We start from the raw sequence: 20,501 nt of genomic DNA, 5'->3' as shown, positions 1-20,501 counted from the left end.
ATTATCACAATGCCCTCAATCGTAAAAAATAAATAATTGGGGTGTAATAATACGAAATTATAGAAAAACGTTCGAGGAAATAATAACGCTCATGCGGAAAATATTTACTGAATGTCAGCTGGAGCCCTGCAGTGGATGTTCGATACGATGTCGCCGGATGTTTGATGGAAATGACGCACATGCGTAAGAACAGTTCCAGTGGCAGTTGACATTGTTAAGCCTTAAAGGCATATAACGTATACTGTACAGTATAAAAGTATACGTTGTTAACGCCTGAGAGCTTTAACAGTGCTAACAAATTTAGCCCTGAAGGCTTTAACAATGTAGGGATCGGGTGGACAAGTAGCATACATTTCCTTTTCAAGCCAAAGAGTGTACAGTATATGTCTTCCCAGTCGGTGTTGAATCGAGGACGGATTTTGTATTTATTTGCGTGTTAGTGGAAGACGCATTCAATGTTTTGGCATGTACTGTAAGAATTAATACTTTGGATGGCAAGACAATCAGAATGAATATCACGAACAACAATATTTTCTAGTTTTGATAGAGTTACATGTATTAATTATCGTCATTGTAATCATACTGTTTGTTATACCTGATGTTTTGAATTACAGGTCGGTGCATTAAGGCCCGATCCTAGTATGTGCGGGGCCCAAGGTAGCAAGCGATGAGCGCGGGGGCCCCAAACCAAAAATTGCATTGCGAGTTAGCGCGGGGCCCAAGGCGGCTGCCTCATTCGCCTTGCCCTAGGTGCAGGCCTGGGTACATCACGTTTGTCAATTTATCGACGTATCCCTTTTCCGGGGCGTTATGTTGGAATCGAATCTGATTCATTAACCATATCATGCATTCTGTGCATGTGGGTACTTTCCCACTCATTACGAGCATTGCACGTCTATGGCTTTTCTGTTGCTATAGTTGGCATTGCGTAGCTGGGTAGTGATAGCACACGTTGGTATATTTTGGTCTGAGTACAGGAGTAGCACTACATGTTTTTCAATAGGCTTAATGTGCCTGGGTCTCTCAGGTAAATCAGGTCAGAATGAAAGAAAGTGGATAGTAGCTGACTTGACACTAGCAAAAAGGGTTGTGATTTGACATGTATTGTAGGTTGAACGATCAGCCAATATTTACCAATATGTCATTATCCTGTGACGTGTCCACATCCCGTCTTTGAAAAAGGCCAGATACAACAACCTTATCTACAGCCTTGACAACCTATTCTATATATTCTCTCTCTCTCTCTCTCTCTCTATATATATATATATATATAAATATATATAAACCGGTATTACGGCATTCACTGCGAACATTTTTAGTATTATCAGCTATATATTCCGAATACCCGTCTAAAGATAACGAACATTACATAATAATTTAATATTTCCTCGTGAGAGTGACATGTTCGGTAGATAATCAGGAAAGGGTGACTGTATATGAAGTCAAAGTAGTAGAAGAAAGCATTTTGAAAAGAACTGACTTAGAGCTAATGGACTGTGTCTTTCTTCACTTTCAGTGAGACAAATTAGACTTAGATAAAGACTTTATACTTTGTTTTGTATAGTTATCACCACAAAGATTTGTGATATTTTATTTGAAGAAAGAGTTCTGTCGAAAATGGTAACTTCCATTCTGATGATTTTCTCTTTTTGACCGGTATCTCAATTTAAAACTGGTAGTCGTGATGACTTTTTCATTTTAGAAAATACTGTTCCTGATTTATGTTGAGAGAAAATGTTTTCTATGATTCACATGAAATTGAAAACAAAATCGAAAGATTCTGTTTGTAATGCATTCGGTATCTCACTGATTGATATATGTAAAACATACTCTATAGATATCCAAAAAGGTAGAATGGACCAAGATCAAGAGGGAAATTTCACATGCATCGCAAATGATAGAGCCAGCGTAGTTGATTATATGATTGCTTGAACCAGCCTCTTAAAAATTGTTTACATTTTCGAAATTGGTTCTCTAAGTGAATCAGTAGAATTTACTAGTCATATTCAGTCCAACTGTCGGCATAAGAAACATGTATACCAGTCGAATCTTTGACAGGCACAGCTGGAATGAAAAATGAAGAATTTTTTAAAAAATTAATTTTAATGTGAATTTTCTGAATTAAGAGCTAGTTTTAATAATTTCGTCTCATGTGGAATTGATGAAGCTGTATACTGTATTTATATAGCATATGTTATTACAGTGTAACAGAAAACAACCTTTACACGATATGATCTCTTAAAAATGCAACAAAAAAGAGAAGAAAACCCGAAAACAAATAAACATATTTACTCTATGCATGTAAGTTTATTTGTTCAATTAAAAATTGATAGAATAGTAAAATAAGTAGAAATGAATTCAATAATGTATTTCGCATGAAGAAAAAAAAAAGAGAATTATAAACGTAGAAAGATAGAGGAATTAACAGATTCAAGGTTAGATGTCTCGACATTTTGGAAGCTGATTAAACGAACACGGGCGCGCAAAGCATGTAGTAACGACACGATCACGTGTCATCGATGGTACTTTAGATTGTTACTGTACCGTGATGACTTAGAATGTAAGCACAGTTTTGACTGTATGACCGAAACAAACTCCACATTTGAAGTCCCAACTCTAAAGCTGAAGTTCTCAAAAGTATCCAAACCATAAAATCTGGAAAGTTGAGTGGACCGGATGGAATAAATGCTGGAATGATTACCCCCCCTCCAAAATATAAATAAAAAATAACAAATAAACAAACAAACTCCAAGCATATTTCCTTATATAGTCAAATTGCTTAACAAAGCTTCTGACACATGCACTTCGCTAAACAATGGGGAGATTATGTTCTCATTGCATAAAAAAGGCTTTTGCGATAACCCTAACATTTACAGGGGTATTTCTTCCATTTATATCTTGAACTAATTTTTTACCAGTGTTTTAAGCTAACGCATCAATCACTGGTGTGAAACTAATAATAAAATTAAAAAAGTAGAATTCCGCAAAGGCTATTTAGCAATACATAATGGTTTTTTTTTTCGATTCAAGCAATGATTCAGAAATATCGAAGTAAAAAGGCACGGTAGTTTTATTGTCTTTTAATTGACTTTTCTAAAGCTTTTGAATATTAATGATGTCAAATGACTAACTTGCTTAGCTAACAAAGATAGCGGTGAAATGCTGTTTACAGTTTTCGACTCACAGGAATCTACAGTCACATGAAGGTACACTATACAGAATTCTTCATCTGTAATACTGACACCAGACAAGGTTGCGATTGAAGTCTTTCTCTATTAAATCTATTTATAAATGATCTAGTATAAGACTTCCGACTAAAGTGTTAAATAGTATCTTTATAACAGAAGAAGTAGCAGACATTATTGCGCTGTTGCGGATTGGATAGGACAACTAGAACAAGATTCAGGGGACCCACAACAGTCAGGTGGCCCACCGCCGGAGATAATTTTTGTTGTTGTTGTAATTCAGGGGTGCACAACCTTTTTCGGCCAAGGGCCAGATTGCATTTTCTACGGCCACTCGAGGGCCGCAAACACTATTTTTTTAAATATAATTACTGTCCACTGGCCATATTTCTGGGTTGTTTTAATTTGCCCTGAGGGCAGGACAGAACACGTTCGCGAACCGGATCCGGCCCGCTGGCTGGGGTTTGTCTATCCCTGTTGTAATTCATACGGGCCTACTGGAGAATTTTTCTTAGAAACTACAAATCCTGCCCGGTGCTCTGGTTGTATGCTCATGACATTGTAAATTGGGTTGATACAGTAGGTTCGTTACAAATGCAGATTAATATTGTGTATTATCGGGTCCTTCTTAAACGAAGAATTAAAACGTTCTATTTAATGCTACTGGTGGTCGACAATATCGAAAATATAAATAAGTCAAAAGAATTAGGTACGAACAGATGATAAGGTGAAAGTACCAAGATTAGGTATCCACTTTATCAGTTTATAAAGATGTAAGACATATTTGCTGAAGAGAAAATTTCCAACAATTTGTTGACCGCATTTCAATTCAGTATAATGAGAAACCATATGTGTTTCGGTACAATAGTAAAAATTATACGTTTCAAATAAAACAATATGTAGCCATATTGGATGGATAGTAGAACAGCATGTCACTGACACATCAGCTCATTCTGCTTTATGTGAGGGAGCACAGAAGATAGCAGAGCATGGTGTAAGTACTGGAACTTTGCATACTAAAAGTCATAAATGGGGACTGACGTCATAAACAGGGACTGGCGAGCATTTTATGGTGCATTTGCCATGGTTGTGTTCATCATTTAAATTGAATACAGCCAGGTAAGCACATATATAGACAGACAGACAGACAGACATACATTATTACAATATTCTAAACAGTTCAGTTGGGGATCATCCTGATTTTTGTCATTTACATTATTCTCACTGTTATTACCAACATACATGTTACATGTACTGTTATGACCAGTACAGTCTCCAAATCTTTTATTTTAGGCTCTACTTTCCAGATTTTCAGTACTGATACAAATTTCTTCTATATGCAAACAGTAAATCAGAAAAAAGTTTATGTTCAATTTGGTTTCACTGTATATAAACTCCATATTTGATGTACATTACTTTAGAGTCTGTTAATACAAAAAAGGTTTGGACTTTTTATTGTATTTTATTCATGCTCTCACTGCTAAGTGTTACAGAATACTTTATTGAAGGCAATGGTGACATCAGTATTACCATACTACGTCCTTAAGACGTTGGTTTTTTTGTTGCTGGTCATGTTACTTTTCCTTGTACCTTCTGCATTCGAGATAAAAGAGTAGCGATAAGACCAGACGATAACGTGTTGTATGACTCTCCTTATCATGACGCTAAGCAGACAATGGGATAGAATGAGAAGAAAAAGAAATGCCATTCTGCCAAAACCTCAATAGTCTGGAATATCTAATACAAAATTTAAGAAGTAAAATTAATTATACGAGAAAAGAGGACATACGACGATTTAAATTTAACTTAGATAGAAATATAAAATTCGCTATTATAAACAATTCCATCATTTCGGGGGAGAATCACTTAATTTGTCAAATATTTAATATTCATTTTAAAAGATAAACTACCTAACCCAGCGTAAGCTCAACCAACTCATATGACCCCACGGAGCGTCCATTCTTTCGCAGGAATTCATCTGTAACGGTCACTAACACAACCATTTAATATCCACGTGCATTCTCCCCAAGAAAATTCAAAGCCAGTCACCTGATGTTTGTGGGGCAAAGGGCAGACCATTATATCCTGGCTTCTGTAACCTTGTACAAAGTTACATTATTTTCTGATGGAATGAAACAAAAGTGACACTCATAATGTAGTGAATATACAAGATTTTTTCCTAGGTGCAGAAACTTGAAATGTGTTCGAATATTAGTGGCATAGGATTTTGTTTTATTAAAGAAAGGATATTCACATTTCACTTGACTGTATTTGAAACAGACTTGGACTACATATACTGGCTCAAAGTTAATAAATATCTTTTTTCAAACGGACGAAAACAGATATTTCGAGACGGTAAAAACGTCCCCTTTCGGAATCTCAATTTAACATTATTGACGACATAAACCTGTCTGAAACTGAAGCAGCCAATATGTATTTTTCACAGTTGTATTTTTATAGTTTATGGCATGTCTCCATGCATAAACTTAATCAGAAGACGATTTCATCAATGCTGATCGTGGTTTATTGACAGTTTGGTTTTAATGAAACGCTGAACGATTTGTATGATACGTCATCTCTTTGGTTGTCCTAAACATATAGTTTCCTAGGATAGAGTGCCTAACAATGAGAGCAAGTATGATAATTCAAATCTGTAGAAAAAAAAACTTTTAATCTTAATAGGTAGATTGGCAAGATGAAAACATAGGAATTACATTCAGTAATTTTTATGTTATCGACATTTCAATAGCATAAGTAAAGGTTCTGACGGACGTTACATAATTTCAGGGGCCCAGAGTGGCCGAGTAGTCTAAAGCGCTCACTGTTACCGATCACTGCCATCTCACCTCTGTCTGCGTGGGTTCGAGTCCAAGGCTCGGCTAGCGTGGGTACGTGGGAAAGGCTGCCAGTAGCTTCTCGTGGGTCGGTGGTTCTTCCCCCCTGAGTTTTCCAGGGTTCTTCCTCCACCAGTCATACTGGCCGCCATGTATAGCATATCTTGTGCTGAAAAATGGCGTTAAACCCAGAACAACAACAACATAATTTCACTTTAACGGATCAACATTTGTTGCCCTCAACAACACTTGTATTCACGCGTACTATAATGACTTCAGTTGCTTCACTTAAATTCATGCTTACTGTATTTACATTAGTTGCTGTCAACTACACTTAAATTCACATATATTGTAGTGACATTAGTTGTTCACCGCTACGCTTCAATTCACGCGTACTCTAATGAAATTAGTTGTTCACAACTACGATTAAATTCACGCGTACTATAATGACGTTAGTTGCTCGAAACTACTCTTAAATTCACGCGTACTGTAATGACATTAGTTTTCACAGCTATTCTTAAATTCACGCGTACAATAATGTACGCTTAAATTGACGATTACTGTAAATCTAGACATGTATCCACATACAAATATGTGAAGCCAAAGGGAAAGAAAGCACGAGCTTCTCAGTAACATTACTTCTGATGAAATAAAGTAAAATTAATAACAGCATCAAACGAGTGCATCAAAAATATTAACGAAGGAATTATAGAAATTGTTAATGACATATACCTTTCACAAGCTTTATATTGATTCAGCTCAGAAGGTTTAGAAAATAACACGGGTATAACTGATGGCAATGATAAGAAAGAAAATGATAAACGGTAGTTTTGCCTTGTAGTTTCAAAGTGCAGAAAATAATACCATTTAGGTAAGTAGATACACAAAATAAATCCATGTCAATAAAAAGCAATGTCCAAAAGGCAAGCAATGACTACAAGCAATGTCCAAAAGGCAAGCAATGACTACAAGCAATGTCCAAAAGGCAAGCAATGACTACAAGCAATGTCCAAAAGGTAAGTAATGACTACAAGCAATATCCAAAAGGTAAGTAATAACAACAAGCAAACAATGAATTTTCACATCTATGGTTTCAGCAGAAGATATAGGTTGTGCAGTTCTAAACTTAATTAAGCTATAAGTCTTTTCTAAATCCAAACTAGTCTGTAATTAAGACATTTTGATGACGCATTGATGTTAGCTGCGCAATCGTGCCTGCATTGATCTTTTAGTCATTGTTCTACAGATTTTGCTAGCCATATAACTGACACGAAATCTTAGTTTTCTCCATGCGTAGCTAAACCTAATATCAGCCAACAAAGATTTTGTTTACTTCTAGTATCCATTACTGTCAACTTTGGATTTGTTTGGCTGGTAGATCTATTGATGAAAGTACTCAGAAACAGTGTAAACGATAAGTTTATTTTTATAATCATTATTCATCATTTGTATCGAAACAGTTCTGTGTAACGTTCTGTCCGAGAATGGGACATTCTCTTCCAAATGTTTGCGGTATTAGGCAAGGAGAAAATCTCTAACAAACATTTCACCATTTCAACAATTTGGAATCTGGCATCTTTCTTGCAATAAATTTTCAATAGTGAGTATTGGTTTCGTAGGTTTTGAAGAGTTGACATATCTTTTAATTGTGTCACACATTGTAATAATCGGGAACGTACTGGTTCTTTTCAAGGGAATCTAAACCCTTTATACGAGTATTTTACACTCGGTGAACTTACCTGTAACTTTACAAAAATCAAAGATCGTGATATTTTGTAAACGTAAGCTGATCTGTATGAATATAATCTGTGTGAGGGTACGACACATGATAGAACCCACTGCGTGAGATTTTAGGTCATACTTTCCCCGATAACAAGTATCTTAAAATAACGTTCATTGTCGTTTGAGGAGTCACTAAACAAGCTAATACCACCAATAATGTTCCTATAATTAAACCAAGGACTACACATTCACGAGATTCGCATTTCATAAATGTAGGGTTTTTCGAGCTTTACATTGTTATAATTTATCAGGACGTGATTCTAAGCCGTAGATCTGTATTTTATGCCACATACCACAAAACAGGACCCAACACCTAATGCACAGAACTGTTGCTATATGTTATTATTAAACATTTATACGTAAGAATATACGAAGAATTTCATATATTAAGGAGTCATTTTACGAAACCAATCCATCCTACTATAAAGTCTGCTAGAATAAAACACCATGAATGCAGTTCAAAATGAATGACGCCTGTACCATAAATACAGTTCAAAATAAATGACGCCTGTACCATGAATACAGCTCAAAATTAATGACGCCTGTACCATGAATGCAGTTCAAAATGAATGACGCCTGTACCATGAATGCAGTTCAAAATGAATAATGCATGTGCCTAATAATTAGCAAATTACTTGGTTTGAGAAATATCTTCCCAGAACTGATTTCCTATAATAAAAAAAATAATCACCAATAAGGACAAACATATACACGGTTTTATTATATTTGCACAGAGAACTAGTTTTTACTCTTTAATTTAAACGATTTTTATCATATATGCTGACCACTTCCTTTCATAAACTTAATTTTGTTCTCTTTGACAAACATTTCCATTACAACTTGAACTGGGTTAATACCAAAAAACCAGCAGTTTCAGTCTTGAAGGTTAAATGAAGGAAAGCTGCGAAATTCCATGCAATCAACATTCCTGTAAGCAGCTGATATTTTGTACATATGTTTCCGTATACCACTCTTTGCCCTGACAAGTTACAACCAAATAATCAAGTAATAAAGAAGGAATTTTAAGAATGCGGAAACTCAGTCCAGAGGATGAATTGGCAAGGGTCCGGCTGGCAGAGTAACACAGTGGGAAAAATTCATATATCCAATGACTTGTCATCCTCCACTTGCCACTGCAGTTTTCTTCAACATATCAACATGCGAGATTTACCAGATATATTTTTATGATGCTTAATTATTCCTAATCTTTAAAATCCTGTTCTTATAAGTCCCCCTTAATAGATGATTATATCAACACGAAGTTTCACCTGAAGACGTTTTTTATGATGCATTGGAAATCGTAAATAATAATTAAAGGGGGGGGGGGGAGCGATTTCATATAACACTGCCATGCCACCATGGCAGTCATCTTGAAAATCATGTTATTGCTGCCCCTCCTGAACGGGAAGTCATATCTGTGCGGGTTTTCACCAGAAGACTTTTTATGTTATCAAGTTGGTCTTAAATTTCAAAAAATTGTGCCGATCTTGTATCAAATATAGCAGCCACGATGGTCATATTCAAAATCTTATCGCTGCTTTTCCTAGATGGAAAGTCATATCAATATCAGGTTTTCACCAGAATGAAAATAGTGCTGATGTAAGGGATAATATGTCCACAATGGCAGACAAAATGAAAATCGCATTATTTCTACTCCTCCTAAATACACACCTATGTTGACATTTTATCAGAAATCTAATTAGAATATCTAGTTGGTCGTATATGACCTCAGATATGGCTGCCACAATGAACATATATATGTACATCATGTCACTAATTCTCCTGAATGGAAAGTCATATCAACATGGAGTTTTCTGATATCTTCAAATATTGTACAGTTTGTCCTAAATGAAAATGGTGCCGATCTTAAAATATGGCCGCAAAGTGGCTAATTTTAAAATCTTGTCGCTCAAGAAAATCAGAAATGGTTTCAACATTAACCAGTTAAAAAGAAGAAAAAGTCTTAGTTTGAATTTATGGAAATTCTTTTCGTAGAGTAGAACGTCATTTTTCCTTGGAAGGAATCTTCTTCAAGAAAGATTACGTTTCCTCATTGTCATTCTGAATTGGGCAGTCGCTCATTTTTATTATATCCTTGTATAATCTTAAATATAGTAATACCGGTAATACAAAATAAACTATACCGGATATAACTTTGGTAAACTACTTCCGGACAGAACTCCGAACGGCGCAGAACACTTTATGTTAATTGCGCCTATGCCGCCCTTTACTAATCATTCTTCTTATCTATGTACCTTTCTATTTGATATACGTTTTTGGGTGAATAATGCATTGTCATATTTGTCTAGTTTTACTCAAGCCACTGTGTGTGTGTGTGTGTGTGTGTGTGTACTATGTACCCATTTTTTTATTTTTATTTTCGTCATTATACCTTGCATTTCGGCCACATGACTTTATATGAACACAGCATTAACTATTCATTCTAATAGAGTACATAGACTACATAATCAGAAGAAATATTTGATATACTGCCACTGCAACAACATATTTATTTTCTGCTAGTTTCTACAACTTTGCCCAAAATGATTTAGTCCAAAACATTTCAAAACTATTTTGAAACAAGCCCTATAAATGTGCGGAAGCACACGCACAGTTCTCTTCACACCAGGTGAGCAACTTCAGGTCTGAAACTAGTTTTATGGGTCAGTTCAAATAACAATGTGAATGTTTTGGACTTTGAAGGGTCATAATAGATTGGAATAAATGTTTGGACTTTGTAGGGGTCATAATATATTGATGTAATGTTTTGGACTATGTAGGGGTCATAATATATTGATGTAAAGGTTTGGACTATGCAGGGGTCATAATAGATTGGTGTAATGGTTTGGACTCTGTAGGGGTCATAATAGATTGGTGTAATGGTTTGGACTCTGTAGGGGTCATAATAGATTGGCGTAATGTTTTGGACTTTGTAGGGGTCATAATAGATTGATGTAATGTTTTGGACTTTGTAGGGCTCATAATAGATTGATGTTATGTTTTGGATTTTGTAGGGGTCATAATAGATTGATGTCATGTTTTGGATTTTGTAGGGGTCATAATAGGTTGATGTCATGTTTTGGACTATGTTATACTAGATTTATGTTATGTTTCAGACTTAGTAATGGTCATAGCAGGTTTTTGTTGTGTTCTTTTCTTCTTTTTATTTCTTTTTCTTTTTTAATTTGTTTTTGCTTTGTTTCGTTGACATTTTTAATATACGGCTTTTCTACAGTTGGCCTATTAGCAGGACTTTACTGTATAAGTAGGAATGTGGATGTTCAGAGACCATTTATGCGTAGAACGTCAGTGAACACACATTCTTATACGTTTTCAAAGAGCTGTCGTATCATGAATAAACAATTAAATGAATTAAATGGGTAAGATTGGTTGATTTTTTTAAAAAATTCTTTATTTTGATTAAGAAAAGGTATATAATTTTGTGTCGTTCAGCGGTGTTTATGAAGAGCACAGAACAAGGATCTCTTTTTAAATAACATTCATGACAAAAAGTTTGACAGAAATAAATACCCAGCTGATAGATGCTAAATGTGTCTCAAATTGTACATATTTTAAAAGCACGAATTGTACGAGATTATAAATTCAGAATTAATTTCACGAATACTGGGTTTCTTCCCAATACATTTAGACTAAAAAAATTACAGGCGTACATATTTTTACATCTCACACACAGAACGTTTTTTCCAACTATGTCTAGATCTATTCCAAGTTTTGTTCTGCATACATTTCCAGTTTTATTCCATAATTCATTTGATAATATTACAAATGCAGAATATATGCACTGGTATTGTATCTTCATTATTACAAAAAGAGCATTTTAATTACAAAAAAGAGCATTATATTGTATTTATTATTATTAGTTTTGTAACCAGAGTAATTCTGCATAAGATTTGGTATACATCTTCACACAATCGTGTTTTTGTAAAATATCATATTTAGCCCAATATTTTTATCGCGCTCTCCAAATCTACTAAATTGGATTTTAGAAGGATGTCATATATATATTGCAACATTATTGTTGATTCGTTATTAGAATTTTCACACTATTAGTAGTACAAGAACGTACGAAATATTCTTCGATTTGTACTATTAGGTTTTTAAATATTTTTTACAGAACGTATTAAACCATAATACTCGAATAAATCACAAAAAGTGATAAAATAAATGTTATACCATAGACAACCAAGGCACGAATAAAACTTTTCTCTTTTCGATACTTATATTTAAATTTTGGACAAGCCTAAAAGAAATTTGCATAAAACAATTTTTATATCATTGGGCAGGTCAACTTGGTGTAATGCGCTTATTGTAAAAATATATAAAAGTATATATCATTTGTATGAAAAAAATAATATATGATTTTTTTGCTGACTAGATTGATTGAAAGTCACTCTTCTAATCCAATATATTTTGATCTTTTCACAAAGATCTGTATAGATCTAATTTGAAGCCCTTCGTTTGATAACTTATTAATAAGTGTTGTTCTGTTTAACTAATCTGGACTATTGTTCTAAAAAAATGTAATAGAATAATTGTCGAATGTTTTTCAATTTGGTTCAAAACATGTGCAGTTGGATTCAGCTAAATAAGAAACAAAATGTGTCTGCTTGGATAATTAGTTTAACATAGTTAATCTGATGCAAATCAACTCGGGGAGTGTTAGGGCTCCCATTTTGATTGGTTTTATTTTACAAATTTTTTCTTCGTGAAAACCTGATATATCAGCAAAATTATTACGTCTAAATACAGAGGCATACAGCTAACTTATTATCCCATCAAATATAATGATGTGTGGGATGAACGTCATTTTTAAGCACATGGCGGGCAGTTTATATGATGGAGGAAAAACCCGGGAAGATGCATCGAAGAACCACCTGCCCATGGGAAATTAGTGGCGCTTTCTCACATACCCACGTTGGCCGAGCTGAGACTCGAAAATATCCTCCCTTTTTCTCATTCTGTCGTTAAAAGAGTTGACCAAAATGTATCTTTTCGTACTTCCTTGTTTTTTTCTGCCTTTTAGAATCCATCAACATTCTGAGGTTGCCAGAATAACTATTAAACAAAAAGTTTATTGCCATTATTTTGCATCCTGCCTGAATGTCTTCCCATGTGCTACTAATACACAATCGGAAATTACTGCAGTGTACCAAAGAACTCGGTGTGCGTTGTTATAATATTGTTATAATATTGCTATATTATTCATTATATTCCTATATCAGCAAATATTCTTAAAAAGACTGGGCGAACTGAATGAAGCATGGTTCAAAATATAAGCATCCTAAGTTTAAAAGAACAAAAATAGTGATAAAATTGAAATATTGGTCTGTCAGAAACAAAACCTCATGAAAAGGAATGCCTACTGAGAGTTATTCACGACTTTTATCTAATTCTGGTATGTGTCTGATCCTGATTTCTGAATCTTGTTTGAATTCTTGATTCTTTATAGAAATCCTTGGAATGCCATAGTAGATAAATTGATTGAATGGCAGCCTCTCGTAGTCGTTGGGCATTTTTAAATTTGCCAGTCCTTGAACAGGATCGCTGACCTGGATGTACTTCGCTAATGGCGGCTGAGTCAAGGCAGGAGATGGGAAATGCTGGGTATCACCATCACGGGATTTGGACTCTTTCAAAAGCTTCTCGTTGACCGCGATCCGCCACATCGTCCACATGTGGGTGTTTTTGGTCGGGTCAAAAGCTGAACGGTCGAGTTTCTGACTTGGTCTAGAAGACGAAACATCACTTTTGTTGCCTTTATTTTTATACTTCTTTGGACCCATGCTGCCTCAAGCCTATATAAAAAGAAAGTGTTTCATAGAAAGAAAAAATAGGGTAACCAATTTCTGGCAAATCTTTCCTAGAATATAATGTTGGTACATTATGTCCTTAACTGTGTTGTTGTTGTTGTTGTTGTTTATCTTAATCTTTAGCTGTAAAGTTATCCCCTGAAAGCCTAACTGGTATGCATCGATGCATCTCTACATTAAAAAGCAAGCTTCATCGATTTTGTTATCATTAGTCCATCACTCAACCTGCATATGTATATATATATATATATATATATATATATATATATATATATATATATATATATATATATATATAATTTATACAAACTGCGTGGTTTGTTAATCGCTACTAGCAAGCTACACACACACATACACACACACATATATGTGTGTGTGTGTCTGTATATATATATATATATATGTGTGTGTGTGTGTGTATGTATATATATATATATATGTGTGTGTGTATGTATATATATGTATATATGTATATATATATATATATATATATATATATATATATATATATATATATATGTGTGTGTGTGTGTGTGTGTGTGTGTACACGATGCGATATGCAACTTCACTCCAGTGTGACGATCTTGTGACACGTGAGGTAATAAAGTGGATATATAAAACGTAATACATGCCTGCGTTTTCTCATTTAAATGATACTGTTCGAACATACAAAATGTTAATACATCCTTGTATTTTTCATACAGACTCTATAGTTCGAACATATGAACGGTTTTCTGATGGATTTACATATTCGTTTCAACTATGTGACATATTTCACATTCAAAATCATTTTGAATTTCATAATATTTGGTCTTACACATACATATGGGTTTGGATAAAGCTTTCACCGTTCGTCAAAAGATTAGGTTATGATACACTGGACAACAAATTTTTACAAAAGTCATGTTACTGAAATAAAATTAGTCAATTCTTATCAATTTTTATGTGCTGAACACGAATATGACAGTCAAATTGCAAAATTGGCTCTAGTTTTTTTGTAATCTGCAAGAAATTAATGTTTACATAACGAAATGCATTCCAATAGTAAAAGGTCAACTGTAATAGCCTACCTATAAAAAATCAAGTCATTGACTACATCTTAGATTTCTTCACCTGTCTCTTGTACAGCTGTTCGGGAGCATCTCTGAGGAGTGTCCAGCAGTAGTCAGCCAGCATTGTAGTGGACCATTTTCCCTGGTATCTTTGTTCCATTGTTGCGATATCTTGATGAAAACGTTCGCCGTGTTCATCACTAACAATACCACAGTTGCTAGGAAAGAAATCTAAATGGGAATGAAGGAAGTGAATCTTTAGAGACATATTGCAGCCAAGTTTCTTATACTTCATCAACATGTCTTCTACTAGTTCCTTATAGTTTTCTGCCCTAACATTTCCGAGGAAGTTTGTAGAAACTAGGCGAAAAGCATTCCATGCTTGTTTCGCGTCACCTTCCAGCAAGTTGTTGAACCGGTCATCTTTGAAAAGCTCTCGAATCTGAGGACCCACAAAAACTCCCTCTTTAATCTTTGCTTCGCTGAGTCGAGGGAATTTTTCATGCAGGTATCGGAATGCTGGCAAAGTCCGGTCAATGGCTTTCACGAAGTTCTTCATCAAACCTAGTTTGATGTGAAGGGGTGGTAGCAAGATTTTCTGAGCCTCAACCAGAGCTGGGTGTTGGATATTCTTCTCTCCAATGGCTACATTCTGCCTGTGAGTCCATTCCTTCCTCATGTAGTGCATTTCCCTTGCTCGGCTATCCCACTCGCATAAGAAACACATGTATTTTGTATATCCTTGCTGCAGTCCCATTAAAAGGGCAACTACCTTCAAATCACCACAGAGGTGCCAGCTGTACTTGTTATACTCAATGGAATTCAGTAGCTGCCTTAAGTTATCGTATGTCTCTTTCATGTGGACAGCATACGCTACTGGAATAGATGGAAGAATGTTTCCATTGTGCAAAAGCACAGCCTTGAGACTCAGTTTCGAAGAGTCCACAAATAGTCTCCATTCTTGTGGGTCATGAGTGATTTTTAAAGCATTCATGAGGCCCTCAATATCGGAACAGAATATCAGATTACTTTCCTTTCTGAAGAAAGGCTCCAATTGCTGGTGGCGCTTTCGATATGCAGTAATTGTGACATCTTCTTCTAGAAGATTCCATTGTTGGAGTCTTGATCCTAGCAATTCTGCCTTGTTCTTTGATAAGTCCAAATCACGAATCAGGTCATTTAGTTCTTCCTGTGTTATTCTGTGTGGGGTTGATGATGCACCACAGTGAAAATCTGGATCACTGCATGCTGATGGACCAGGAGAAGAACAGGTCGACTCACCTTTGTCTTCGTCAGATGAATCAAGAGAATATTCTGCTGGAGGTTCTGGAATAGGAAGTCCCTCACCATGTGGAACTGGTCTCAATGCAGACGGAATGTTTGGGTAGACTATTCTCGACTTCTTTCGCTTCGTTATTCCGCCGGAAAGAGGAGGAACCAAGCAGAAGTAACAGTCATTTAGGTGGTTGCTTGGCTCTCTCCACACCATTGGGACTGCAAACGGCATTGATGACCTTTTGCAATTCAACCACTGTGAAAGCTGTGTTGTACATGTAGCACAGCATATATGCGGAGCCCAAGGCTTGTCTTGGTCACCAACCTTGCATCCGAAGTAAAGATGATATGCCTTCTTCACTTGAGAATTGATACTTTTCTTCTGGTTGGCAAATGTCACTTCCCCACAAATATAGCAAAAATTGTCCGCGGTATTAACACACTTTCGAGGCATTACTGTTCTTTATTGTACGTAAATGGATAAAATAATAAGTTTTATGTAACAGTAGCTTGAACTGTCTCGCACAACGTCTAAAATATTTTAAATGCTGAACCTATCTGATTGGGCTTTATATAGTACACTGCTTACGTCAGCTTCAGCAGCCGCCTGGCATTAGTATAATAGGCCTACACATGTATAGTACACTGCTGACGTCAACTTACTTCAGCAGCCGCATGGCATTAGTATTGCATTGCATCAGAAAATGATGCAATCAACTGTGGATGATGTGAGCATGATGGTATTATGCAATGTTACATCATTATTCCGGATGTTGCTGCAGTCCTACTGGAGAAATTTACACAGTGAAACATAGAAAATGAGGTATATGAATATCTTCAAAACGAGAGCCAATACAAATTTTTCACGGTTATATTCGTGTTCGGCACACCAAAATACTACAGATTAGGGCCTTTTCAAGTCAGTAATGATTTCACTGTTGACCAGTGATATTTGTCGCCAATATCTCAATTTCAGTATCAAACACATTCTCTTTACTACGTATATATATACGTGTCATTACCTTCGAATGATGTCTATTTCCATGAGATCCTTCACCCGAACCTAATTTTTAAAAAAACGATATAATAATTACGCCCATATAACCTTTTTTCAGTCTCAGTAGGACTGTTCTGGCTATGTGAACGGCAGATAATGTAAATGTACATGAGCTCAACCTGTGTCATTAGAGGTGTAGTTTGGACAAATCCCCACCCCCCATGCTCTGCACGTAAATGCATATATTCCTATCTACCTACCTACCCACCTACATGCAAACATACAAATATACATGTGTCTGCTGGTATGTATGTATGTATGTATGTATGTTTATATATGTGTGGGTGTGTGTGTGTGTGTGTGTGTGATTGAAAGAGAGTCCAAATGTTTAAGCAACCTTTATCGTAATATCGGATGAAGGTTAATTATATATGCGATCGACGCTATAAGCTCACGAGCATGAGAGAGAGAGAGAGAGAGAGAGTACCTTTTATTCGGACTGGGTTTGAATCAAATGTCAATACTCTGTGTAGTCCTGGCAATATATCTAAGCAGAGATAAATTGATTCCTTTTTCACTCATTGGTTTATCCAGATAACCACTTCTCATTACATGATCAACAATAGATCTTTCCTTCTTTCTTTCTTTTGTGTAAAGTTGCTCAGTATTAAAGCAGACAGTGCAAAATATTCTAGGAAGAATATAACTGGGAAGATCAGAATGTACTTTTCTTTCAACCACTACACGATGCGACTCGACTAATAAGGAACATGGATTTATTTGTGGTGGTTTTACATTGTACAGTGTGTGCTTTCCGCATGGATACACCTATTTAAAGGCAGTGCGAATATTTAAACTCAAACAAATACATTGAAACAAGTTCAAGGTTTTTTGGCATTGTGCTTGCTAACATTAAATATAGCCTTGTTATTGACCGAATGGCTTTGCTCATATAGACAGGTGAATCTACTTATCTGTAATATACTGTTGAACCGTATTGACTTATGTAATGCACTCGCTTTGTACCCCGGAGATATTGGGGTTGATTCCAGGAGCCGAATTGTAAAAGCTTTTGTGCCAGCCCATCACAGTTGGTTTTGCTCCTACTAGATTCGCATTCGCCACTACAACGGGGGTTATCTTACATTTCTTTGGGCAGTCAAAAGCGTTTGGTGTAATTTCGTAGACGAAGCAGCGCACTCTCTCTCTCCACACACACACACACACACACACACGCGCACGCACGCACAAACATACATATGTACACACACACACACACACACCACACACACACACACACACATATATATATATATATATATATATATATATATATATATATATATATATATATATATATATATATATATATATATACATATACATATATATATATATATATATATATATATATATATATATATATATATATATATATATATATATATACCTTACTTAAAGATGAAACAAAATATATTAAAATTGCCTTTTAATTTAAGGAAGTTTTGCAATGATGACACAGTGTGATTGATGACTTAGTAAGTTGGGTTGCATGGCAAATCGTGGTAATATCTTATCATTAGTATGGAATGATGTATTCTCATCGCTGAACTCAATATAGTACCAAGGACGTTAATGTTGAGATAGATATGATTTATATAAAAAAATTTAAATTAACGAGATTTACTTTTACAGTTAAAGCAAATATCATAAGCTTGATTTATATTACTAGTCAAAGTAAATTCGAGATTTGTCTCAGAGATAATTAATTTTTTTAAATGTTTTGCAAGACAACTAGGAAAAAACGACAAAATGGTAAAACAATAAGGAACGTGAAATTTAAGAAGTATTAAGTTCTTTGACTCTTTTCATTAAAAAATCTTGCTGTGAAATGTTTGAGCTTAAAATTAAAGTTTGTTCCATGACCACTCAACTTAAAAGTAATTTTTGTTTCTTTTTTAATTTCAGGTTTGTCATAATCTTCTTTAAAATGTTCACCTATACAACATGAACACGAAACCGTCATTCATCTACTCTAACCCACTGCTGTTTAGGGAGATGTATAATGGATCTGATAAACATTTCTGCATCTCGTACGAGGCCACTAATGCAGACTGGAGCCGGATAGTAAGCCTGTCTGACTCGCAACCGAAAGGCTGCCATTTCATCCGCTTGGGCCAGCCATTTTTATGTGTCCTTGAGTAAGGCACATTATTCCAACATGCTTTCCACTAAATAACCTACACAATTGTTTCTTTACGTAAAACACTAGACCAAAAATGTACTTTTAAACTCAGTAAAATATATATCTTAGCACGCAGGCCAAAGACGTGCATTTCAATGGAAACTTAGTCAAGCTGGAAGTGGTCTACTTTGAAAAACTGCTGAATAAAAACAAATATGTCTGTCTTCAAGCCACATCTTATACATGTATTAAGATGTGTTTACCATCTTGCTTTTGTGTACAGTATCCTTCAGTCAGATTCTGGCCGAAGCAATGACCTCATATGACCATAACAAGGGTCGCCACGAATTCTAACCGTGAAGAACATTGAAGTCAGACGCGTGACACAGTTCAGTTCCAACGATAGTAAAGCGCTTTTACCTTTAGTTCCATTCATATCTCGTTATCGTCGAATATCATACAATGTCTAGGTGAGGATATCAGCGAAAACGCAAATCAAAGCTTCGTTTAACCCATGAAATAATTACCAAAGCAAATACATATATATATATATATATATATATATATATATATATATATATATATATATATATATATATATATATATATATATATATAGATACATTATTCACAACCTGACAAACATAAAAATAAAAGCTTTTTTATCTCAACTGTTAGTGGCAGGTAGAATAAAAACATCCATGCTTCAGCTTCTATGGTGACACTGCTACAGACTAATGTTTCAGGAGAATAATATGGATGAAATAATGCCCCAAGACATGCTTTTAATTTCTAATGAACATATACCCGTGTATTTCCAGATTCACCGCTGACTGAGATTCTTTCAATTACGAAAACGTGTGTCAGTTTGCAGTAGAGACAAACTCTTACACTCAATGCAAAATATACTAAATACACAATATTTACAGTTTTCAAGAGTACTTGCTGGATTCCATTAAAGCGGCAACTGGTTTCCCGCTATAGACCTTAGATCTTCTGAGCCCTTCGATGGGTAGGAAACAAAACTGTTTATGATATTTGACTGAGTGTCGATTGACAAATAGCAATAGACACCGAAATGGTCAAAATTACAGACACCCATTGAAAAATCGAAAAAGGACAAAGTTCCTGAAAACCCCTATACAGAATATATTCATCTCTAAAATTGCCAGTTCGCTGCAAAAACATAACCGTGAAGAGATTTTCTTTTACTCGAGTACGATCCTTTATGCGTATCAATAATTTATTTCTTGGTTAAGTCTGGTGTTTTACGGATCCTCAATATAAGTAGATCAGTTAGTATCGAGTCAGTTGAATAAACGTGACTTGCAAAAGGACATGCCAGGATAGCCGACACAAG

At 35.2% G+C, this 20,501-nt stretch overlaps 1 long non-coding RNA gene across 1 annotated transcript; it reads right to left on the bottom strand.

The window, feature by feature from the left end:
- Positions 1–11,191: 11,191 nt before the first annotated feature.
- On the bottom strand, positions 11,192–17,883 carry LOC149807768 (uncharacterized). Its single transcript, XR_016423427.1, has 2 exons — positions 17,444–17,883; positions 11,192–13,617 (listed from the first exon to the last, which is right to left on the bottom strand). It is a non-coding gene; the product is annotated as an uncharacterized LOC149807768 (long non-coding RNA).
- Positions 17,884–20,501: the final 2,618 nt, after the last annotated feature.

This window comes from Sinohyriopsis cumingii, chromosome 1 (genome assembly GCF_028554795.1).
Source record: "Sinohyriopsis cumingii isolate HCF-2022 chromosome 1, ASM2855479v2, whole genome shotgun sequence".
NCBI lineage: Eukaryota > Metazoa > Mollusca > Bivalvia > Unionida > Unionidae > Sinohyriopsis > Sinohyriopsis cumingii.
Note: the sequence above shows the minus strand (reverse complement) of the source record. Positions and strands in the feature narration are given on the sequence as shown.